At 44.8% G+C, this 23,965-nt stretch overlaps 1 long non-coding RNA gene across 4 annotated transcripts in view; it reads left to right on the forward strand.

Annotated features, from left to right (window-relative positions):
• The window catches only part of LOC309528285, a 182,143-nt gene that overhangs the window by 52,246 nt on the left and 105,932 nt on the right, over positions 1 to 23,965 (forward strand). For all 4 annotated transcript variants that reach the window (XR_014217596.1, XR_014217597.1, XR_014217598.1 and 1 more), the window contains exon 2: positions 8,878 to 9,021. This is a non-coding gene — a long non-coding RNA (uncharacterized lncRNA). The remainder of the gene's footprint in view (positions 1 to 8,877; positions 9,022 to 23,965) is intronic.

Consider the following 23,965-nt stretch of genomic DNA (forward strand, 5'->3'; position numbering starts at 1 on the left):
AAAGAAAAGGAAAGAAAAAAAGGGCACTTACATAATTGGGAACTTGAATTTTATTCCCAATCACATTGTTTTGTCAGGGTGATTAGGCTCAATTAATTACTCTCCACTCAAAAGTTCCCAGCTTTTATTGTTATCTACTGACAAAGGACAGAGGGCACAGTACTTGCTTCTGTTATACTTTTTAATTTATCCCCACTGATAATCAGGCTGCTGGTGGAAAGTATTTTTATTTTTATTTAATTACTGTCACTACCCCTGTTTCTGGTATGGCATAAAGTTCAAATGCAGCAAAATATCATAGAATACATTTTACCCATTAACATAGTTCATCTTATGGATTCCTTTTTATTAATACAATTGTTGCTAGCAGTGCTCTTTTTCTTGAAAAAGAGGTGCCAGAAACTCACCATGAACACCTTGCTCATTTTCTGGTGCCCACCTGAAAGGTGCTGGAACTGAGTTCCAGCTGGGAGGAAAAAAAGCTCACTAAAAGTTATTAGTGAGCAATCTGAAGCCGTAAAACAGACCTTTCTGGTAGGACCATCACTAAAATCTGAGTTGCTCAGATACTGAGATGGATGTCAATTTTTCTTTAAATATTCAGGTTTTTCTTTACATATTCAAGTTTCTCATGAATTTAATTATTGTGCAAAAAACAAACAAACCAGTGGCTTGTTTCCAACTAAGCCATACTCACAATAAACCTATTGAAATTGATGGACATGGTAAAGGGAGTAATCCAATGTATGGCCACCTAGCATAACTAAAGGTAAAGCGACCCCTGACCATTAGGTCCAGTCGTGACTGACTCTGGGGTTGTGGCACCCATCTTGCTTTACTGGCTGAGGGAGCCGGCGTACAGCTTCTGGGTCATGTGGCCAGCATGACTAAGCTGCTTCTGGCAAACCAGAGCAGCACACGGAAACGCCGTTTACCTTTCCGCCGGAGCGGTACCTATTTATCTACTTGCACTTTGACGTGCGTTCAAACTGCTAGGTTGGCAGGAGCAGGGACTGAGCAACGGGAGCTCACCCCGTTGCGGGGATTTGAACCACCGACCTTCTGATTGGCAAGTCCTAGGCTCTGTGGTTTAACCCACAGCGCCACCCGCGTCCCCTAATGCTGTCTTAAATTAAGCCAGAGCATAGTATGCCAGATCCAAACTCTGTTCAATAGTGGGAGTACTGTCCGTTTAGCTGGCCTAAACCTGGCAAACGGCAGACAAGTGTTTGAAATAGAGTTTGACTTGTTGGGGTTTTATTTTTTTGCCAGTGTAAGGTTTGCTTAGGCTGTCAGGTTGCTTCACTGAACTGAATGGAGTTAAAGGACTCTCCAAATGTCCCTATTTTCCAGGGATGACCCTGATTTGGAGAAGTTGTTCCAGTTACTGATTTAATCCTGGAATGTTCTGCTTTTCTTTAGGCTGTCCCTATTTTTACTGGAGAAATGTTGGAGGGTATGGCGTTATCCAACGCCCGAGCCGTCTGAAGGCAATCCTGTACAGGGAAGGTTTTTAAAAAACGTTTAATGTTTTATTATGTTTGTATAGGTATATGTTGGAAGCTTCCCAGAGTGGCTAGGGCAACCCAGCAAGATGTGGGTGGTATAAAGGTAAAGGTAAAGGTACCCCTGCCCGAACGGGCCAGTCTTGACAGACTCTGGGGTTTGTGCGCCCATCTCACATCTATTGGCCGGGGGCCAGCGCTGTCCGGAGACACTTCCGGGTCACGTGGCCAGCGTGACAAAGCTGCATCTGGCGAGCCAGCGCAGCACACAGAACGCCGTTTACCTTCCCGCTGGTAAGCGGTCCCTATTTATCTACTTGCACCCGGGGGTGCTTTCGAACTGCTAGGTGGGCAGGCGCTGGGCCCGAGCAGCGGGAGCGCACCCCGCCGCGGGGATTCGAACCGCCGACCTTTCGATCGGCAAGCCCTAGGCGCTGAGGCTTTTACCCACAGCGCCACCCGCGTCCCGTGGGTGGTATAAAGAGTAACATTATCGTTATGGAATGGGAGGTCCTTATTTTCATCAGGGAAATGTTGGTGGGTATGAGTTAGGATCCAGCATAAGTCCCGCCAGCCCAGTACTGCCTTTAGTTTAGGGATCAACAACCTGTTTTTTGTTTAAATTTTTATTAACATATAAAACACATACATATACATTTACACAATACACATATACAACACACTACCTTATTTTCATAACATACAACATGCCTACATTACTCTATATAATACCTACCTATACTATACATATCAACATACCTACACACCTACCCCACATAGACACCCACCAAGTGACTTGACTTTCAGCCGTTCTCATTACGCTACTTTATTTTTCAAGCTAGCTTAAACACATTTCATTATTTCTTTAATCTCTTCTTCTACCTTGACTTTACTCTCCTTTCACTCTAAGCATTTTCTGGATTCACTCAATATCTGCCAGAAATTCTACTTTTTCCACATAAATTTTGATGTCTTCCTTAAAGACAGCCCACTCCTTATTCACTTTTTGTACCATATCTCCTCTTATCCTCCCTGTTAGTTCGGCAATATGGAAGTATTCCATTATTTTAGATAACCAGTCTGTTTTATAGAATGCCGTAAATTTGATATCTCTTTCCCACAGGTGTTCCCATTGGCTCATCAATATATTTTCCCCTAAATCCTGGGACCACTATACCATGATCAACAACCTGTTTTTTTTTTATGAGGGCCACATTCCCTCAGAGGTGATCTATCATGGCACTGGGTGGAACCAAATCTGGTAATGGACAAAGCCAGAGGTAAAAGTGGATTAACTAACCTGAAATAGGTACTGCCCTGCTTCAGTTTTCATTATAGCATTTCTAGTCCTGCACAGATCTACTCAGAGGTAAGCTCTGCTGCGTTTGAGGGGAATACGCTGAAATAAGTATACAGAAGTGTTGTTTTTTTAATAGTACAAAGAAACCAGTATGAGTTCTGTTCTGAAACAGGATTGAAAGCAATTACTTTGTTGTGCTACAGACAGAGCAGATGCCTGCCAATTTGTTCTTAGATAGCAGGCAAAAAAAGTTAAAAATAAAAGTAATTTTTAATCAAATAAAATACTGCTCCCTTCCATGTTCTGAAAGTATATAAAAAATGGGAGGATGACACTTTTAACAGCCAGAGGAAATAAATAAAAAGGAAGTCTGCTAGGGTGGGAAAATGAAGCAGCTTTAGGAGTTCCAAGGGGCCACATAAAATGAGAAAGGGCCCACAAGCAGCCCACCTGGTCTCTAGCTCTTATAGAATCAGGTATATCAAGCAAAGAGTCCATGAAATCACTCCAGCTCACCCAGTCATTGCTAGAGATTGAAACAAGCTTTCCTCCTTATTTCATGTAGCCTTACTGCCACCCATGCCTTCCAGCATTCCTTTTCGGCTACATAAAGTATATGTTTGTGAAAATCATGTGACACTGCACTTATTCCTGGTGTTGGGCCCTGCCTGGTGCCTGTTCTTGTCTTCACTTGCCACTGCACAATCCGCTTTAATTGAAAACTTGATCCAATAACTTTGCTTGGGAACTATTTCTCAGGATTTTGAAAATGCTGGAAGGGGAGAGGTTTACGTGCGAATGAAAATGTTGCACTTTACGGCAGCCTTCTCAGCAATAAGATTGGCTTAAGGGTTAACTTTGCTCCCTTTTTTTGCCCCATTTGAAAAGGCCTTGCAGGTGCCCAACCATCACCATAAAGGAGGGATTTGAATTAACACAACCCAGTCACTGTTGTTTTTCAGAAACAGTTGCAGCTAGGCAGCTGAATTTGCATGGGCAACAATTCCTGTTTCTGCTACGCAAATTACAAAGGGGCACCACTCAGATGTGGCAGACATCTCTATTAGCATGCCTTTCTATATTTTCAGAAATAATTTGAACTGCTTAAAAGATAAGCCCATTGAAAACAAAGGCCATATAAACTCCAGCTGCCTCTGTTTATTAGCGTCAGCTCACAATCCCTGTTTTGTTCCTTATTTGCCCTTTAACAAGATCTGGGATGTGCTCTTTAGCACTATGTTAATGTGCACTAGATTTATGAACACAGGAAACTGCCTTAATATAGAGTCAGTCCATTGGTCCATACAGTCTACATAATATTGGCAGTACCTCACCAAAGTTTCAGACAGGAGTCTGTCTCGGACCTACCTGGAGATCCTGGGGACTGAACCTGGGAACATGTGAATGTAGTCGTGCCCCGGGATTCATCCTCCTCCCAAGGATCCCTGGAATTCAAATTATGATAGGGTGGAGGAGATATGCCATGAAATCTAGTGCACAGTGTATATGGCATAGACAGAGAATGCCAGTAACGTACACAAACAATGGCCCAATACATTTTGTAGGGGTGTGTGAGAGAGAGAGCTGCTCTGTGCTGGAGCTGCACAAAGAGGCAATTTGAAGGCTTTCTGAGTCAAACAGTAATGTTGATGAAGCGCCTCAGATCGGATCAGGGCCTCCACGAAACCTTCTGCTGCACAGTTTTCTGTACTCTCCACTTTTGCTCCGCTGTGACCTCCCTGCCAATTTGGATACAATAACGGAACTGGAGGCCCCTCGACTGTTCTCGGGTCCAGTATTGGAACACTTTGACCGGATATCTCCAGCCAATGTGGACAGACTCCTCCGAGCTGGAAAGCCCACTACCTGTCCTCTTGACCCATGCCCATCCTGGCTGAATAGAGCGTGTCCAGACGAGGTGCGGGCCCCCTAGGGGATATCATCAATTTCTTCCTTGGCACTGGGACATTCCCAGGGGAATTGAAAGAGGCAGTGGTGTGCCCGCTCTTAAAGAAAACATCATTAGATCCTTTAGATCTATCCAATTACCGCCCGGTTTCGAATCTTCCGGTTAAGGTGATTGAGAGAGTGGTTGCTGAGCAACTTGGTGGGTTTCTGGATGAAACATTGGCTCTGGATCCATTCTAATCTGGCTTCCGCTCTGGTCATGGGACCGAGATGGCTCTGGTTGCCCTAACAGATGATCTCCACAGGCAGCTGGATTGAGGCAGGTCGGGGCTGCTGATTCTTTTAGACCTGTCAGCAGCCTTTGACATGGTCAATCACAAACTTCTGGACCACCGCCTTGCCGACGTGGGGATACAGGGCACAGTCCTTCAATGGCTGCGCTCGTTTCTCTCTGGTCGGGGACAGAGGGTGGTGCTTGGGGGGGGACTGTCATTGTGCCACTCCTTGGTGTGTGAAGTGCCGCAGGGTCCGATACTCTCCCTGATGCTTTTCAACATCTTTATGCGCCCCCTCGCCCAGCTTGTCTGGAGTTTTGGTTTGGGCTGCCATCATTATGCTGATGACACCCAACTCTATCTGTTGATGGATGGCCATCTTGACTTGGCCCCAGACACACTGATCAGATTTTTGGAAGCTGTGGCTGGATGGGAGCCAGTTGAAGTTAAATCCTTCAAAGACATAGGTCCTTTGGCTGGGTCAGGATGATACGGGTTTGGGGGGCCAACTCCCATCTCTTGCAGGGGAGCAATTAGTGCCAGCACCGTCTGTTGAGAGTTTGGGTATAATCTTCAACACCTCCCTTTCTATGGAGGCACAGATTGTAGCTATAACAAAGGCGGCATTTTTTCATCTCTGCCAAGCTAAGCAGTTGGCTCCTTATCTCTCTTGCCCTGACCTAGCCACTGTGATCCACACAACATTCCAGGCTTGATAATTGTAACTCACTCTACGTGGGGCTGCCCTTGAGACTGACCCAGAAACTCCAGCGGGTGCAGAATGCCGCAGCGAGACTCCTTACGGGGTCCTCGCCATGGGATCACATTCACCCGGTGCTATACCAGCTGGACTGGCTCCTGGTGGAGTACAGGATCAGGTTTAAGTTGCTGGTTTTAACATTTAAAGCCCTATATGGCCTAGGACCCTCGTACCTACGGGACCCCCTCTCTTGGTATGTCCCACGGAGGACCTTACAGTCTTCAAATAAAAACATATTGGAGATCCCGGGCCACAGGGAGGTTAGGCTGGCCTCAACCAGAGCCAGGGCTTTTTCGGCCATGGCCCCGATCTGGTGAAACGCTGTGTCACAAGAGACTAGGTCCCTGCGGGACTTGACATCTTTCCGCAGGGCCTGCAAGACGGAGCTGTTCCACCAGGCCTTTGGCCAAGGCACAGTCTGACTCCCTCTCTCCTTCTGTAATTCTCATAGAACTCTAGCCCAATGGTTGCCATTAATTTGATTCTGAATTGACTTCAGAATGCATTTTAATTAATTGACTGTGATTTTATGTAAACTGTGCTCTTTTTACTGTTGTTAGCAGCTCTGAGCCCGGCTTTGGCATTGGGGAGGGCGGGATATAAATTTATTTATTTATTTATTTATTTATTTATTTATTTATGTATGTATGTATGTATGTATGTATGTATGTATGTATGTATGTTCTTGCAGAGCTATGGGCTGGCAGTAGGGAAACTCCATAGCAAAACTGCAGTGAATGGAAAAGTAGAAGGTATTGGAAAAGAGAGATACAGAGTGACATGAATCCTTTGGATCCCCAGTGCTGTTTTTCTAGAAAAAAGAGGTGCTGTAATTTACCATGAATGCCTCTTAGAATGGCAATGGTGCTCACCTGAGAGGTGCCGGAACTGAGTTCCGGCAAATTCCAGCTGAAAAAAAGCCCTGATTTTGTTTGTTTGTCTATTAATGCTGAATAGTAGATGATTGGGGTTTTGTTTTTTGTTTTTTTAAAACTTAAAAGCATCATTTAATGTTTTAAAATCTACCCACTGGGGAAAAGAAAACTCCTCTGGAACTTATCAATATTGCACTGGTAGTTTTTAGGACGGCCTCACCTTGCAATGCCTTTGCCAACACAAGCAAGCTCTAAGAAAGCCAAACCAGCCTGTATAAAGCTGCTAGTTCAACACACACACACACACACACACACACACACACACACACGAATAAGCCCCTCTTAGCCACCTCCTGATTATTTTAAGGTAAGAAACAGTGAGAGACAAGTGCCGCCACACCCTCCAAAAGTATGAAGCTAATATGTTGGCCTAATATTAGTTGGCCTGGTAAAGGTATTGATCTAATATGGATTACGGATGAGAGTAAATCCCATTCACTTCACAAACAAAAGCCCCTAAATGTTTTTGTCTGCCATTCAGCAAGTTTCATCAGCTGGAGGGGCTTCTGTGCCTGCAAATTTGTTCTACTTCTTCCAGAAAAGCGGGGAAGCACGTTACAGCCATTTTAAGGTTCCCTATTATAGTGAAGCGGGAACACATAGCTTTGTCTTAAACCAAACAGCTAGGAACGTGAATCACAGGTTGAAGCAGAGATAGCACACCAAAGCATATTGGGTATTCTTTGCTGCCTGCATCAAAGGACAATACAGTGGTACCTCGAGTTACAAACACTTCAGGTTACAGACTCCGCTAACCCGGAAGCAGTACCCCGGGTTAAGAACTTTACCTCAGAATGAGAACAGAAATCGCGTGGCGGCGGCACAGCAGCAGAGGGAGGCCCCATTAGCTAAAGTGGTACCTCAGGTTAAGAACGGTTTCAGGTTAAGAATGGACCTCCGTTTGTAACCGGAGGTACCACTGTATAGGGAATAACCGGGGGATACCACTGGCCCACTGCCTTCCAGCATCCACCACCTGAGGTAGCTGCCTCACTCTCCCTATTGGTGCATACACATCACCTTTCCCCGCATCCAGACCGTAAATGTTGCCCACTTCTTTACCACATTGGTGGATCTTGTCTACCTGTTGTGCAATGTATTCCCCTGTTTGTCAATAACCTGTCCTGCTCTCACTTCCGCAGGGTGTAAAAGGTAACGGTAAAGGACCCCTGGGCAGTTAAGTCCAGTCAAAGGCAACTATGGGGTGGTGGCGCTCATCTTGCATTCAGGCCAAGGGAGCCGGTGTTTGTCCACAGACAGCTTTCCGGGTCATGTGGCCAGCATGACTAAACCGCTTCTTGCGCAATGGGATACTGTTACAGAAGCCAGAGCATCCTGCTGCAGCAGTACCTATTTATCTACTTGCACTGGCGTGCTTTCAAACTGCTAGGTTGGCAGGAGCTGGGGCAGAGCAATGGGAGCGCACTCTGTCGTGGGGATTCGAACCGCCAACCTTCTGATCTGCAAGGTGTGGGTGATCAGTGGTGCCCACCTACTTGTGTGGTGGACAGTAGCCTAAGCTACAGGACTTCTGGTTTCTCTTCTTCAGCCTCTCTGCACACACCCCAAAATCTGTGCCGGAGGATGCAGGGGAGAAGAGAGGAGAGGAGAGGAGAGGAGAGGGAAAAGATGCCCTTTTGTGCAAGCAAAAAGGGCAGTTGCTTATGGGAATGCATTAACATGATTGCATCTCTTCACTGAAACGTGAATGCAGAGAGCAAACCTTTTAAAATAGCAGCATCTTATTAAATGAGATTTACCAATGAGTGCAAGGCACCATGAGCTCTATATGTAATCTCTGGAATGTCCCTTTGATTTTGTTTTAGTCGGCAACAGTCTGCCTTGTCAGGCAGGAGGAATTATTCTTAGACTAATAATGAAAAGTATGCTCACTTGGATTGGAGCAGCACTATTCGTAACAAAAATACGAATGCCTTATATATATTTTTCCCAGCCTTTGGCGCATCCCTTAAGTCAATCGGAGTTCAGGACTCTTCAAAGATAAAACCAGTGCTTATTACAGTGTTTAACCACCCGTCCACTATGTAGAAAGTTTGATAATATTGTTCTAATTAAACACCATTTATTGACGTTCACCTTCATTAAGCCAAATTAGTTCCCTTGGAAACATGCCAATAAATCAGCAGTTCCAATTAAGCATATTCTGTTCAAGCGGAGTATTCTGTCTTTCCAGAGCCAGTGACGTTAATGCTCACAGTATCCAATGAAGCCGGTGACGAACATGGAAAACTTGGCATGTACACAGCAGTCGAGGTGCCTGATATTGCAGGATTTACAGACACACTAATTGACGGAGGCTCCCAAAACTCATTATGTGGTAGGTTAAGTGTTATTACTTGGATTATTATGATTTATATTTAAAAAAACCATGAAGGTTAATCACAACAAAGGCCTTAACCCTATCTTTAAATCAGACTTGACCCAAGGAGAGAAACTATTTCACCCCGATATGTTAATCCAATGGTTTTCAAATGCGATACTCTGCACATTAATTTGTCTGCTTGAGCATCTGTGACATGTTGCAGGAGAAACTCTGGCATACGTGTCGAGGACAGGGTTTTTTTCCAGTCGCAGCTCACCCGAATTCAGTTCCAGCTTCTCTCAGGTGGCTGCCACTGCCATTATAAGAGAACAAGGGAGGTGTTCATGGTGAGTTCTGGCACCACTTTTTCTAGAAAAATAGCACCGGGGCACCAGTGCAGGTCTTCATTTTCACTCTCCCTCTTCTTAATTTCCTCTGGTCCTTCCCCTCAGAGGAGGGAGACATCCTCTTCTCCCTTGCCTTAATCTCCATGTCTCCTGGCCATCTTTACTCAGCATGCAAGTAGTTGCTGGTGCTGAGACTGATCCAATCAAAAGGTTAGAAGTCATTGAGCAGGATGTAGCCCTAAAGCCCACTGGTGGGTCCACTGTTTGAGAAACACTGTTCTGGCCGAAGCACAATATTTTTGTTGTTGTTTAGTCATTTAGTCGTGTCCGACTCTTCGTGACCCCATGGACCACAGCATGCCAGGCACTCCTGTCTTCCACTGCCTCCTGCAGTTTAGTCAAACTCATGCTGGTAGCTTCAAGAACACTATCCAACCGTCTCAGCCTCTGTCGTCCCCTTCTCCTTGTGCGCTCCATCTTTCCCAGCATCAGGGTCTTTTCCAGGGAGTCTTCTCTTCTCATGAGGTGGCCAAAGTATTGGAGCCTCAGCTTCAGGAACTGTCCTTCCAGTGAGCACTCAGGGCTGATTTCCTTAAGAATGGATAGGCTTGATCTTCTTGCAGTCCAATATAACCCCTAGTAAATTTCCAAGCAGGGGTGGCCTTGCCCATTTTGCTGCCCGAGGTGAAATGGAAAGATGCTACCACCTCCATCACCCAAGTCTCACTTAGTGGGGTCACGGATGAGATCTCACTGGAAGCTGCTGCACGACCCCCGCAGTGGCAGTAGAGGTGGGTGGGGCATCATCCCATTCCACCACTCAAAGCCGCTGCTTCAGTCTGCCTCATGGGTGGACCAGCTCTCTTGCCAAGGTCTGTTTTATCCAGGCCCACTGAATCAACTGTGCACTCTTTCCTTAAGAAAAGTCTTGCTAGTGCCCAGATCTCCCCATCCCTAACTGTTAAACTAGGGTAAACAATATGGCAGGTGTGTGTTGGGAACCCTGATAGGGAACTGTGTAAAACTTTGTAAATGTGTTATTTACAGTACCACAATCTGGATTAAGTAGTCAAGAGGTCCAAGAAACAAAACACAAAGAACCTGGAATCCTACCACTCCCCCCCCCAAAAAAAACCCTCCTCTGAGTTAGAAAACCACCAGTTTAGGGCAATATTTTTGAAGGCTGTCTTCTATTTTCCACGTGTTAAGACAATTTTATATGGTTCGTGTTATGCACATGTTATGTACGCGATTCATGGATTATACTCCTGAAGTCCCAATATATTAATGGGTTATTTTCCTGAAATCCTGAATCACATTGCATGTCAGCAACGCTCGTTACACCATAAGGCACAAATGAATTTTTGAAAAGCCAAACAGAGGTCTTGTACGTAGAGCACCGCAGCGTGTAGCATTCTGAAAGCCCTTCCTTCTGTTTGATAAATGATAAAGTACCATTCTGGCGTGGTGATTAACCTTCAAACCTCTGGGAATCTCGGCGGGTCCTAGGATTTTATTCAGCGGTTATCAGAATAACTGAAGCAGAGTTCCTGATTGGATTCTAGAAGCAGATAGAGGGGAGTGTGTTCCCTCTGCTCAGGGCATTCAGTTCCATGCAGGAGAGCTTCCATCTTCATTTCAGCAGAGGAAGCTTATACACATGTGCATTTTGTTTCAGGGCCGGGAAGTACTCATATTACCCACAATGCATGCAGCTCTCTTAGTAGGGACATGGGTCTATAGGCATGAAGAAGTGGGATCATCTTAATAGATGGTCCTGGTTGTGGGCAGGCCCTCAACCCAGTCCCCCCACCCTGGCATGGGTGGAGTAATAATAATAATAATAATAATAATAATAATAATAATAATAATTTATACCCCGCCCATCTGGCTGAGTTTCCCCAGCCACTCTGGGTGGCTTCCAATCAAGTGTTAAAAACAATACAGCATTAAATATAAAAAACTTCCCTAAACAGGGCTGCCTTTAGATGTCTTTTAAAGATAGGATAGCTACTTGTTTCCTTCACATCTGAAGGGAGGGCGTTCCACAGGGTGGGCACAACTACCAAGAAGGCCCTCTGCCTAGTTCCCTGTAACTTGGCTTCTCGCAGGGAGGGGAAAATGTGTTTATCAGGAGAAATTGTCTCTAAAATGCTGGTGAATTTTCATGTGGGTACTTTTTGTAAAAAATAATAATAAATAGATAAATCTTGAATTGCTGTGAAATGTGGGGAACCAAATTTAACATTGGGAAAAATGAGAAATTGACAGAATTTGGCAGATTTTCCCATCCCTGCTCCCAGGTAAGTGTATAGAGGATTGTGGCCCTAAACTATTTTATTTTGGGTAATAAGAATGGCATGAGAAGCATGTGAAACATAGTGAGGCGAGAGAAATTTTACTAGGCACAAATGGGTGATTTTTCATGCAATATATTCTTTAACAAATTACGGCGATCCTGAAAATAAGAACCATATGTCATACCAACCAAGAGGTAAACATAGCCAATTAAAATGACTTATTTTTGGTTAATGTATCATATATTGTAACATGAGTAGGCGGCTACAACATCTATCAGAAAAGGCAGTGGTACAGCTGAAGGAGAAGCTGATGAAACTCAGCAGTGTGGAAATAGCTAGCTGTGGAAAACATATCTTTTGTCTTGTAAAATTAAGACTTAAAATTAAGACATAAAAACCGAGGGCATATTGATCTATTAATCAAAAACTTTTCTGGGGTCTTCTGCAACTGTACGTTTTTATATTCCTGCAAGCTTTTTTGTCACCTTTTCAGAGAGACATGGCCCAGACATTAAATGTAACAGCACTGCCTTGTCTTGTAAGTGGCGAGAATCAAGGAATAACATGCACCCTTGTCAGTAAGCCCTCCTGTTGTTTCATTTTGCCCTACAAAGTGTTTCTTTTTTATATAGTCACAGGCTGCAAACATATACAGAGTTAAGTGTGCATGAACCCATTGATTTCAATGGGCTGAAGACCAACACATAAATCTGTCAAATTGTAACCACTGGTTTTTAAATGACTTTAACTCTTAGAAATGGGACGTGGGTGGTGCTGTGGGTTAAACCACAGAGCCTAGGACTTGCAGATGAGAAGGTCGGCGGTTCGAATCCCCACGACGGGGTGAGCTCCCGTTGCTCGGTCCCTGCTCCTGCCAACCTAGCAGTTCGAAAGCACGTCAAAGTGCAAGTAGATAAATAGGTACCGCTCTGGCGGGAAGGTAAACAGCTCATCTCGCTTTATTGGCGAAGGGAGCTGGCGTACAGCTTCTGGGTCATGTGGCCAGCATGACTAAGCCGCTTCTGGCGAACCAGAGCAGCGCACGGAAACGACGTTTACCTTCCTGCCGGAGCGGTACCTATTTATCTACTTGCACTTTGACGTGCTTTCGAACTGCTAGGTTGGCAGGAGCACGGACTGAGCAACGGGAGCTCACCTTGTCGCAGGGATTCAAACTGCTGACCTTCTGATCGGCAAGTCCTAGGCTCTGTGGTTTAACCCACAGCACCACTGTGATCAGTGTAGATCAGTGTAGATCTATCAGTGTAGCCTTAAACTGAGTCAGATCATTGGTCTGTCTACTGGCAAAATGTTCAGCAAAACCCAGATGTATGGCAACAAATAATAACAACAACAGCAACAACAGCAGCAGCAGCGGTCCAACAACTTTGAGATGAACAATTTTGTCCGGATTTTCACTTTTGGGAATATGGCAACTCTAGTCTAGCTCAATATTGTTTACACTGAGCGGCCACTGTTGTACAGGGTTTCCAACAGGGATGTTCCCAGTCGTATCAGGAGATACTGGGAACTGAACCAGGAACTTTGGCATATGAAGCAGACGCTCCGTTGTTGCCAGTCAGTGTGGTCAATACTGGGCTAGATTGACCAATGGTCTGATTCAGTCTGAGGCAGCCTCTTATGGTCCTGTGAAGCTCAGGGCCAATCGCTATAGCAACAGGGTTGTTGTGAGGAAAAAAACAGAGGGATACTGTGTATGCTGCCCCGAGCTCCTTGGAAGAACGACAGGATAAAAATATTGTTAGTGAATAAATAAATATTTGGGAAAGGGTCCCTTTCAGGCATGCCAACTCCTAGGGGCAGAGGTGTCTTCGGCCCCCTCAAAAGCTGCTGGCACAGGGTGGACCCCTTCAATGTTGAGGAGGAAGAGGAGGCCTATCGGCAAGCTAAACACTGCACAGTGCAGGTTAGTGGCTGGCTTCTCCTGAGTGCGAGAAAGGAAGTTGTGATGCGCACCAGGCGCATGATGTCATGCACACACTCCGCCCCCTGCCCCCAAATCTTGGGTGCTAGATGGCACTTCTGGTCCCTTGTGTGATCCTTTGTGTTGGCAGTGGCACTGTATGAGGGTGGTGAGATTGCTTGTCTGCTGCCATTACAGATCATAATGGTGTGGTTTGTTTTTTAATGTGTCAGTTGTTTAGTTGTGAAAAAATGCTTCCTCTCCACTTCTACCCACTCATATACCCCTTACCTCCCCTTAGGGGTCAGTTTATGTGAATTTCAATGTGAACCACCCTATTTTGCACCTCCCAGGACTAATGTTCAGCAGATAATTATCCTTCTTCCATTATTGCAGTTCTTTGGGTTTTGCAATATCGTTGTCAGCTGAAGAGGGGTGAGGTACCAAACTGCGTTTTAAAACATGCGTTTTAGGAAAGAGTTTGTTTAGAAATCTGTGCACTTATATAACATATATATTTAGATATTTATTTTGTGATACAATCAGTATTAAATGTGAATTTCAATATACAGTGGATGCTTGGGTTGCGAACGTGATCCGTGTGGGAGGCATGTTCACAACCCACAGCGTTCGCAACCCGCAGTGCCATGTCTGCACACGCACAGTTGCAATTCAGTACTTCTGTGCATGCACAAAGCATGATTTAGCACTTCTGCGCATGCACAAGTGCCCAAACCCAGAAGTAACCCATATCGGTACTTCTGGGTTTCGCGCAGTGTGCAACCCGAAAACGCAGTGGCGTAGCGTGGGGGTGCAGGGGGGCCAGCCACACCGGGTGCAACATCTGGGGGTTAGGATTAGGGGCGCAAATCCACGGGTTAGGGGGCGCAAATTACTTGCTTTGCCCCGGGTGCTGACAACCCACACTACGCCACTGTGAAAACGCACAGCCTGAAGTGTCTGTAACCCAAGGTATGTCTGTACATTTTTTTAAAAAAAGATTGCAGATTTACTTGGAAACAGGATGGGATTGCTTTCCGAATAAACTCACACAAAATTGGACATGGGCCAGAAATGCAATGCTCCCTGCATCTCTTAAGCACCGCCCCATGCTATCTTAACTGTGGGAAATAGGTTTAGCACGGTCAGTCCTGTGTGACTTTTCCCTTGCTAAATCACACACAGCGCATCATGGAATGCATGGCTGACGCCGCTGGTGAAGCAGGAATGTGAAGTTGCCGTTCTTTAACTCCCTTCTCCCTTTTTATTGCACACAATATTCACAACTAGTCAAAACAAGTGTGCTAATCGTGGAAACAGGAACAGCAATGAACAGTTGCTTCTCTTTCCCAGCACTCATGTACTCATAACTGTAATCCTAATTGGAGGCAGTAAATAAAAGGGGGATAATTAATGTTCATCAATTTTCACTAATTCCCTACTAAACTATCAGTGTCTCTCTCTGTCTCTCTCACTCACACACGGAAGGCATATGCTCTGTAGTCCTCAGTCTGTCAGAGCTTCAATGTGTGTGAGCATTCTATACTGTCACATTCGCTTTGAGCAGATAGAATATTCGCAAGCATGTCATAAAATCACACCAGCTCTGCTAATAGCTCAACGGACTCACAGACAAACAGCTCTATGGAGAGCCCCTGTCCACTTCACACTTAACACACCTCCCTGCGTACTGTATTTCAAATAAAATTCTGACTAGCGCCACCCAGAAAAAAAGCATTGACCATTTTATTGCAATTCTCTCTGTGCTCCCCTTCCTGCTCCCTTCCGCCCATTGGCAACCTATTCAGAAATCTGCAAATCCCTGAAGAATATAGCACTAATTTTCTTCCTGCGGAGGCTGCAGATTTTCTATTTGCATTCATTTACTAAGTTTCACTTTCAAAGAAAGTTTCACTTTCATTTGAGTATGATAATGCCTTAATGTGAAAAGTCTGTGAATATGAAAAAGGTCCCTCTAGGGTGTGTTTCAGTAGCATGTTGACAAAGACACTGTTGAGGGTTGAGTGGCAGAAAGTAAGTCTTTAGTTACGAATGCTTTAAAAAAAAGTGTAATGTCAAGGAACTAACTGAACATCATATTGTTTGGCATTGACCTGATTTTTCAAAAAATGTATTCATAAATTAAACAATTTCTGCTTCTTTCCCTCCAGGACAGGAAAAGAAAAATAATTAGGTAGCACTTTAACTTGCAAGAACATTAATTACCCTAAGCTATATGTGAAATGTTGCTGTATGCAGATGAGGAGGATTATAATCTATTCAACTTTATAAATGTCCCACACTTGCATGAGTGAGCTGTGCATAATTATTCGAGATGAGTTGAAATGGTGTGTGTGTGTGTGTGTGTGTGTGTGTGTAGTTTCACAAATATTTCATCCCAGAAAAACACTCATTTTGCCCAGCAATTTTTTAGGGAAGACTTAATAAGGAGGTGAATGTTCCCATTGCCAAGACAACCAGGCTAATGCTCCCTGCCTTGCAATGTTTTGATGTAATGGGGATTGCTCCATTGCCAACACAACTCTTTCCTGCCTTCCTTTACCATACTGAAAAGGAAGAGTATCAACCTGGCCGCCATGGTAATGTGGGAATGAGGTTTCCTCCCATGCAATGAAAGCAACACAGCTTCAATTGACATCAGAGGCATTGCCAGAAAGCAAAGTACGATGGGCTGCATAGCACCATGACATTATTTCGGTCACTACGTGATCCCTGATTGCCTGGGATCATTCAGTGAAAGAAAAATTGACCAGAATCAGAAATGGAGAGCCATGTGGTGGTAAGCAAGCCTTTCCCCATAGAAGATGTGTGGCTGTGACGTTAACATATGAGAGTGCTGGAGGGGAAATAGTTAAGCAGGTTACCCAATCAGGACCCAGGGGGGTGGAGTCAGAGGGACTATAAAACCAGCTCTGGGAGGGGCGAAGGGAGGAGTTTGTTGGGTGTTGGGTGGTTGGTTGGAGTGGGAGTGAATTGGGATAGAGTTTGGGGGTAGGTTGAGTTAGTGTAGCAAAATAAGCTGAGTCAGGAACAGTTAGGGGCTACGAAGACAAGTAAATATCTGAGAGGTGGTTTAGTGAGTGAGAGTAGGTAGTGGAAGTTATAGGACTGGATAGGTACCCCATGATTGTAATTGACCGATACCGTTTATGAAACCACACGCTTGTTAAACTGCAATAAATAAACAGGAGTATATGTTCCAATTTAACCCTGACTGGACTCAGTATTGTACCAGATAGGGCCTGGATGGCGGCAGCAAGAGATAAGTGGTGGCACAGGGATCAATAGACGGTGAAATGTCTGGGGACCCTGTGTGATCGCCACAGTGGCATTCTGCAATTTTTTCTATTTCTATTATTTCATTTATTTATTTATTTTATTTTAAACAAACATGGAATTTGGACTTTTCCAAGTGCCATATTATGTTTGCTCCACACCTGTGAGGAGTCAAATTTTCTATCTGGCAGTACCTATGCCTTGGAAATCCCTGGTTATTGACATCTGGGATAGCTCAACTGGTAGAACATAAGACTCTTAATCTACCGGTCATGGGTTTGAGCCCCATAATGAGCAAAAGATTTCTGCATTGCAGGGGATTGGATAAGATGACCCTCCTGGCCCCTTCCAACTCTACAATTCTATGATTCTATGAGGTAGGCACCCTTGCAGTACTGCTGCAGATGCCCACCTTACTCAAATCGTCCATTTCCCCAGCTAAGCTGCAAGTCTCTTTAAAACAGAGAGAGCAAACCGATCAGATTGCAAACCTGCCAGTTCATTAATACTGGAGGCTTTTGAGCAAATACCAAATCCATTCATTGTCAAGAATATGAAGGAGGAGGACGAACAGAATGCAAAGTAGCACAGGACCATCAAAGGCAGAGCAAAGCAGAAGCTTTACCCTGGGATCTCCTGTCACAGTCTTCACACCTCCCTGTGTGCAACAGCAACTTCCATTTGACATACTGCTGAACAAAATCTATGGGGGATCTACACACCCACCACATTTGATCCCCCGGAGTGCTGCAGTTGCTGTAAAATCTTGGGCGAAATCTCCAAGGCCTGTGACTTCCCTGCTTCCAAGAGGAAACCATTCACAATTGTGAAATGCTACCTAATCAGCATCTTAAAAAGCAAAGACATCACCTTGCCAACAAAGGTCCATATAGTAAAAGCTATGGTTTTCCCAGTAGTGATGTATGGAAGTGAGAGCTGGACCATAAAGAAGGCTGATAACCGAAGAATTGATGCTTTTGAATTATGGTGCTAGAGGAGACTCTTGAGAGTCCCATGAACTGCAGGAAGATCAAACCTGGTCTTTGGTTTGGACTTGGTCTGACCCTTATGTTTCCCTCCCCTTATGGTCTTGATTTATCGGCTACTTTAAAATGAGGCTGCATTTTAAATTGTATTTTAACCAGTAAAATGGTACCTCGGGTTACATACGCTTCAGGTTACAGATGCTTCAGGTTACAGATTCTGCTTACCCAGAAATAGTACCTCGGGTAAAAACTTTGCTTCAGGATGAGAACAGAAATCGTGCTCCGGCGGCGCAGCAGCAGGAGGAGGCCCCATTTGCTAAAGTGGTGCTTCAGGTTAAGAACAGTTTCAGGTTAAGAACAGACCTCCAGAATGAATTAAGTTCTTAACCTGAGGTACCACTGTGTTTAAAATTGTTTTTTTTTCTCCACCCCCCTCTTTCCCCCCTATTATGTTTTTACTGTGATTTTATTGGTGTTAGCCGCCCTGAGCACGGCTCTGGCAGCGGAGGGTGGGGTATAAATAAAATAATAATAATAATAATAATAATAATAATAATAATAATAATAATTATCCTATTGCAGGAGTCAAGCAAACACTGGGAAGCAAAGGCTATTGTGAAGCTACATTTTTTTTAAATGTAGAAATAAAAATATACATATCATTTGCCTACCTCTTAATTATGATAGGGTAAAACCAAGCAGAAGACAAACCCTATTCCCCCCATAAGGGATTATGGAAGAATGGCCCCTAAACCTATTTGATTTCAATGTGAGGCACTTAATCCAGTCTGGAGAGGCTTCCATTCCTTCAGTGTTCATCTACTTTTTACAAAAGACAGGGAAATTACAGCCACTTTTAGGTTCCCCGTTATAGTGAATGGGCAGTGCAGAGCTTTGTTGGGCTTGGATCCCAAATTACACTGGAGAGAGCGTAGAGTGGCTCAAAAACCTATCAGAATTTTTAAAAACACAGAGATAGAAGGCAAAAAGGGGGGTGGTGGAAGTATACTTCGTACAACCTTAGTATATACATCTCTCCTCACACAGGAATGTGACGCATATAATTCCTACATCCACTCTTCCCACTAAAAAACATCAAACACCCTTGAGATTGAAGGTTGCCAAATCACTACTCTCAGAAAAGCTAGTCTTGATTGAGCAAAAGCTTAAACCGTGAAAAAAAAATCTGCCCAGCATGATAGCACTATCATCTTGAGAGTGGTGATCTCTAATGCCTATTTATTTTCTGATGCTATTTTAAGACACCCATAGAAAGACTGGGCCTGCCACACAGCAGTTTATATCAAAGATCCAGTTCTTTATGACTTCCTGGAAGAGTTCTGTGTAGTTTATCCATGCGCCCAAAAAAAGAAAAAAAAAAAGGATGCTTCCTTTCTGTAACGGAAAAGCTGAAGTTGGCACCTGCAATGACGTAAGGCTCATGACTCACCTGCCTGAATGGAGGTCTCTTTTAGGATCAAAATGTGTCTGGAGAATAGACCTGTGAGGTCCCCAATAAAAGACCTTCTCAATGAAGCCATCGGCCCTACCACCGTACAATGCAGAGCCCTTGTGAAGGCTGAGGTGGAGCAGCTGGCCAGCAGCTTTTGCGTGAGCCCTCAGAAAAGCCACTCTCACAGCTGGAGAGAAAATAGCCCTGGCAGCATTGGCGTTCCATTATGGGAGCTGAAAAGTCCTTTTCAGGGCGGAAGGGAAACTTCACCAGCTGTCAAGTAGTCGAGATGTTTAAAGTGCACACGCACACACACCAAATAACCGGCACTCACAATGGGTAGAATGCAGAGGCCATGCCACAGGAAATTAGAGCTCCTTTGGGAAATGAGGATATTGTGGGCTGATGAGTTCGCTTTTAGAAATCAATAAGTCTTTCAGTAAGTGGTGATATCAAGCACTTTTCTGTGCTCTGGAAAAAAACGCTCCCTGGCTGCTGGCTCCATCTTATTCATCTCTGAGCAACCCGAAAGGATGGCAGAGATCTTAAAAAGCTGTTGACCTGTGCGCAGGTTGTAGTCCAGATATATTGATCGGGAAGATTAATGTTTCTGGGAGAGTAAGAACGGCACCGTGTAGTGCAATCAGTTCCAACCTTGTTTCCTTCTTGCCCACTTTCTGGAGTGTCCATTTATTGAGCGGGTTGTCATATAAATCAGTTTGAGCTTATGGGTTGCTGAATCCACACATTTGCTATGAAACACATGGAGGTAGCAATCTAGGGAGGAGGGGAATCCATAAAATGCACCATGGATAGAATTGAAAATAAACATTTAGAGGGGGAGAAAAATCTGATTGGGTTGATAACTTTGAATATTCCTTTATGGGAGCATGTTGCATAAACCTTAGAAAACGAAAATGCCTAGGGATGATACCATACCATCCTACTGAAAGCTGTTCTCCCCAAGAATCAGTGTAGTTCTTAAGCATCTGTAACTGTGGTAGAATCTGCTTTCACCTGGAAGGGTGCACAGTTGGCACATCAGTTGAAACTGTGTTAAGACACTCTCGAAGCCAAGCAGCCATCTGGCTGCCCCAGAGCAATGTGGGGATCAGGAGTATCCCCAAACTGCAAACCTATGTAGAACAGGAATGCAACCCTACATAAAACAGATTGGAGTTCCAGTCCCCAGTCGGCATTTCTACCAATCACTTCCCCGTTGTCTAGAATAACCAATATCCAATCCTTCACTGTGCCCAGATTGTGGTTCAGAATCTCTATCGCCTCCTTGGCACCAGCTGAAGAGGGTCACCCCATCCTCTTGGGCACCAGCTGAAAATGAGAGATAGACTGATGGCACCCATGTCTATCGTTCTGGATGACCTCTCCAAGCAGTTTCATGCAGATGTTACAAAGAGTGTAGGAGACAATTGGAAACAATTGGATGTTACAAAGAGTGTAGAAGACAATTGGAAAATTGAGGCCAATGGCCAGTAAGTCAAGTAATAGTCCTCCAGCATGACCTTCTGGGAATACCCAAACAGCTAAGGGCATAGCCACTATAAAATGGTGCCTCCAAAGCTCCCAAACCAGCCAGTTGCCCCAGTAGCCAGTGGTGCTGAAAGCCACCGAGAGGTCCAGCAGAACCAACATGAGCACACTCCTGCTGCCTAGTTCCTGGCATGAATCATCCACAAAAGAAGCCAAGGCCATTTCAGTTCTCATACCTGGCCTAAACCCAGATAGGAAAATGTCTATACAATCTGTTTCATCATGGAAGTTTGGAGTTGAGTTGCCAGCACTCAATCCAACACCTGACTTAAAAAATGGTCGGCTACAGACTGGCCAATAATTATAAAGGATGGCGAGATTATATACTGCATGCAGTATATAACTGTGTGTATTACAGTATACAATAATGCAGTATGCAAATACATATTTCAACTGGATATCCCTCGTGGGTAGTGGGTAGAACAAAGAATGAAGGAGGCATTTCTTTTTCACCTTTCTGTTTCCCTCTTGCACCCTCCAGATTTCTGTGTCTCAACAGCTATAGTGCATAGTGGTATACTGAACATTTCAAGGGCATTGAATTCTTTCGCAAGTGTTTCCTGTAAAAGTGGGGAGGCGAGAGAGATTGTGGCAGCAAATAACAAAAATCAAAGTACTATGTAGAGAAAATTTTTCCCCAGTGTAAGTGTGTGTGAAAGAGAGAGAGATTGCAGAAGTTAATACACTGGAAGGACTCTTAGGAGTATGAATATCTCCAGTTCTGGAGTTCGTCTGTATTCCAGGACTAACTGTGAAATCAGTACATTTGCTATTGATTTTTTTATAGAAAATTAAACACACACACACACACACACACACACACACACACAGAGTATCTGTTTGACAGAAATGGGAAGAACATGTGGGGGTTTTTAATCTATGAAGTTTAGTTTTTATTCATTTACATATATTACATTTATTTTAGGTGTTTTATTCAAAATAAAGTTTTGGGGGAACTAAACTGAACAGATGAAAGTAGGTAAAACCTGGTGATTTCCTCCCTCCCCTCATGAGTAGTGTTTGATGATAAAAGCATAAAAGCATAATGTGGTATCATTTTACCAAGGCACAATATGGATCATCCATATGGAGCAGAAGTTGATAATGCCGCAAAGAAGCAAAAATAAACAGAACAGATGTACTTGTAAAATCAAGTCTGCATCCACCCTTGGGTACCTGCTTCTGAGTGTTAAAACCGCCTAACTTTTATCAGATTCCGAGCCCGGCTGTACTCCTCGCTGTGTCAGAAACAGCGAATCTCCAGATCCCCAAAACACCCTTTAAGGAAGAAGTGATGTATTGAGTATATCCAAAGATAGCGTAGAAGGAGGTGCTACGCGACTGAAGCTAGCACAAGGCGAGTCATATCGTAGAGCAGCATCTGGTAAGCTGATGGAACCCTATCGGATTCAATCAGAAGCTGAAGGAATTCTATTAGTTTCAGCGGGCTTTGGAGCAGGTCCCAGAATACTACGTGCAAGCAGAAGCAAGAATCTTTAACATAACATTTGGCAATTTAACATTTTTATATTTTTTATTGCATAGGCTGTGATTAAGAGCTGGCGCAATGTTGGGGAGGAATTCAAACCTGGCTGAAGCAGGGGGAGATATGAGCGTGTCAGGGACGGGGCAGAGGAGGAATGGTGAAGACCACTTCCCCAGCTTGACCTTCTTCCAGAGAAGAAGGAGAAAGTTCAGAATTACAACAGGGGTTTGAGGGAGGTCACAGCTCAGAGGCAGATGCAAGGGAAAGCTGGGAAATAATGGGAGAGGAGGAGGAGGAGGAGGAGGAGGAGGAAGAAGCAGCAGCAGCAGCACCAGGGGAGAGGCAGCTGACGGACTCAGTGCCCTTGGAAAGCTTTCCTGACCCCCCTCCCAGGACTAGGCAGGCATCGAAAGTAGGAGAGCAAAGAGCTCAAAGGCAAAAGGCACTTTCCAGCACCCGTAGTGATGACTCATGAGGAAGTGGGAGAGACGAAGGGAGTGGGGTTTCACTTGGAGCAACACCATTACTCCAAGAGACTGCATTTCTAAGCCTCTCTCTGTGAATATTGAATAAAAAGCATTGGTAAGAACTTTCCTTGTCTTATCCATTCCTGGCAACCTACCATGTGGGGTTGGATCTTCTGATGCCTGAAAGAGAGTGCGAGACCTCCTCCAAGTGTTTCTCTGGGGCTGACTGCCACTTAGGGGCCTTAGACCAGGGGTCAGCAACCTAAGGCCCATGGGCCACAAGCGGCCCATGGGGGTCGTTCAACTGGCACATGGACCCCCTCCGGCTGCTCAGGGACCCCCACCACCCACTTGGTTGGCTCCCATGTGCTGTGACTAACCAGCATGGAACAGAGTGGGGCCTGCCTTCTGCGATGCTGGCTGGCTTCCCATTGGCTGCAGGAAGCTCCTGCAGCCAATGGGAAGCTGTGTGTGCCTCCTCCACACCGGAAGGAGCACCAGAAATAGCGTTTGTGAATGCGCATGCAGGCACTCCGGCCCACCGTGGCTTCTGAGGGACCGTGAACCAGCCCAAGCCACAAAATCTTTCCTGACCCCTGCCTTAGACCAAGGAAGGCCAGGGGCCCCTAAGGAAAAGTGGGACATTTTGGTATCAAATCAGAAACTGGGATATTTGTGGTCCATCCTGCAAAACAGGGACACTTGAAGGGTCTGTTCTGAACCTGGGACCTTCTGCATGTGAAGCGGATGTTGTACCACTGAGCTGTGGTCCTTCCCGTGCAGCTATTTGGTTTCCCCAACCCATTTCCGGGCTGTTTTCTATAGAGTTGCGTGCAGATAGCCTCTTGCGATTCTGTACTCTATATGTAGAGACATTTCTACTGTAGGAGAACAAATTATCCAATGACTTCTTCAGGGTGTGGTTCATCATTAAGAGTAGCAGTGGCACAGTGTTTTCCTAAGGGTTTGTGTGTGTGTGTTGCTGCAAGTGGCACGAGCAACAGCTTAGCCACTACTTTGCATTCTCCACGAAGCCCAGGGCGTTATGTCCAAGCTGGTATCTTGATATGCTTGCTTTCCTCTTTGCTCCCCATTCTCCTTTCCCTTTGGTATCATGCCTATTGGATTTCTAAGCCCTCATTCTAAAT

The sequence above is a fragment of the Podarcis vaucheri genome, assembly GCF_965113315.1.
Source record: "Podarcis vaucheri genome assembly, chromosome: 3".
NCBI classification, from domain to species: Eukaryota; Metazoa; Chordata; class Lepidosauria; order Squamata; family Lacertidae; genus Podarcis; species Podarcis vaucheri.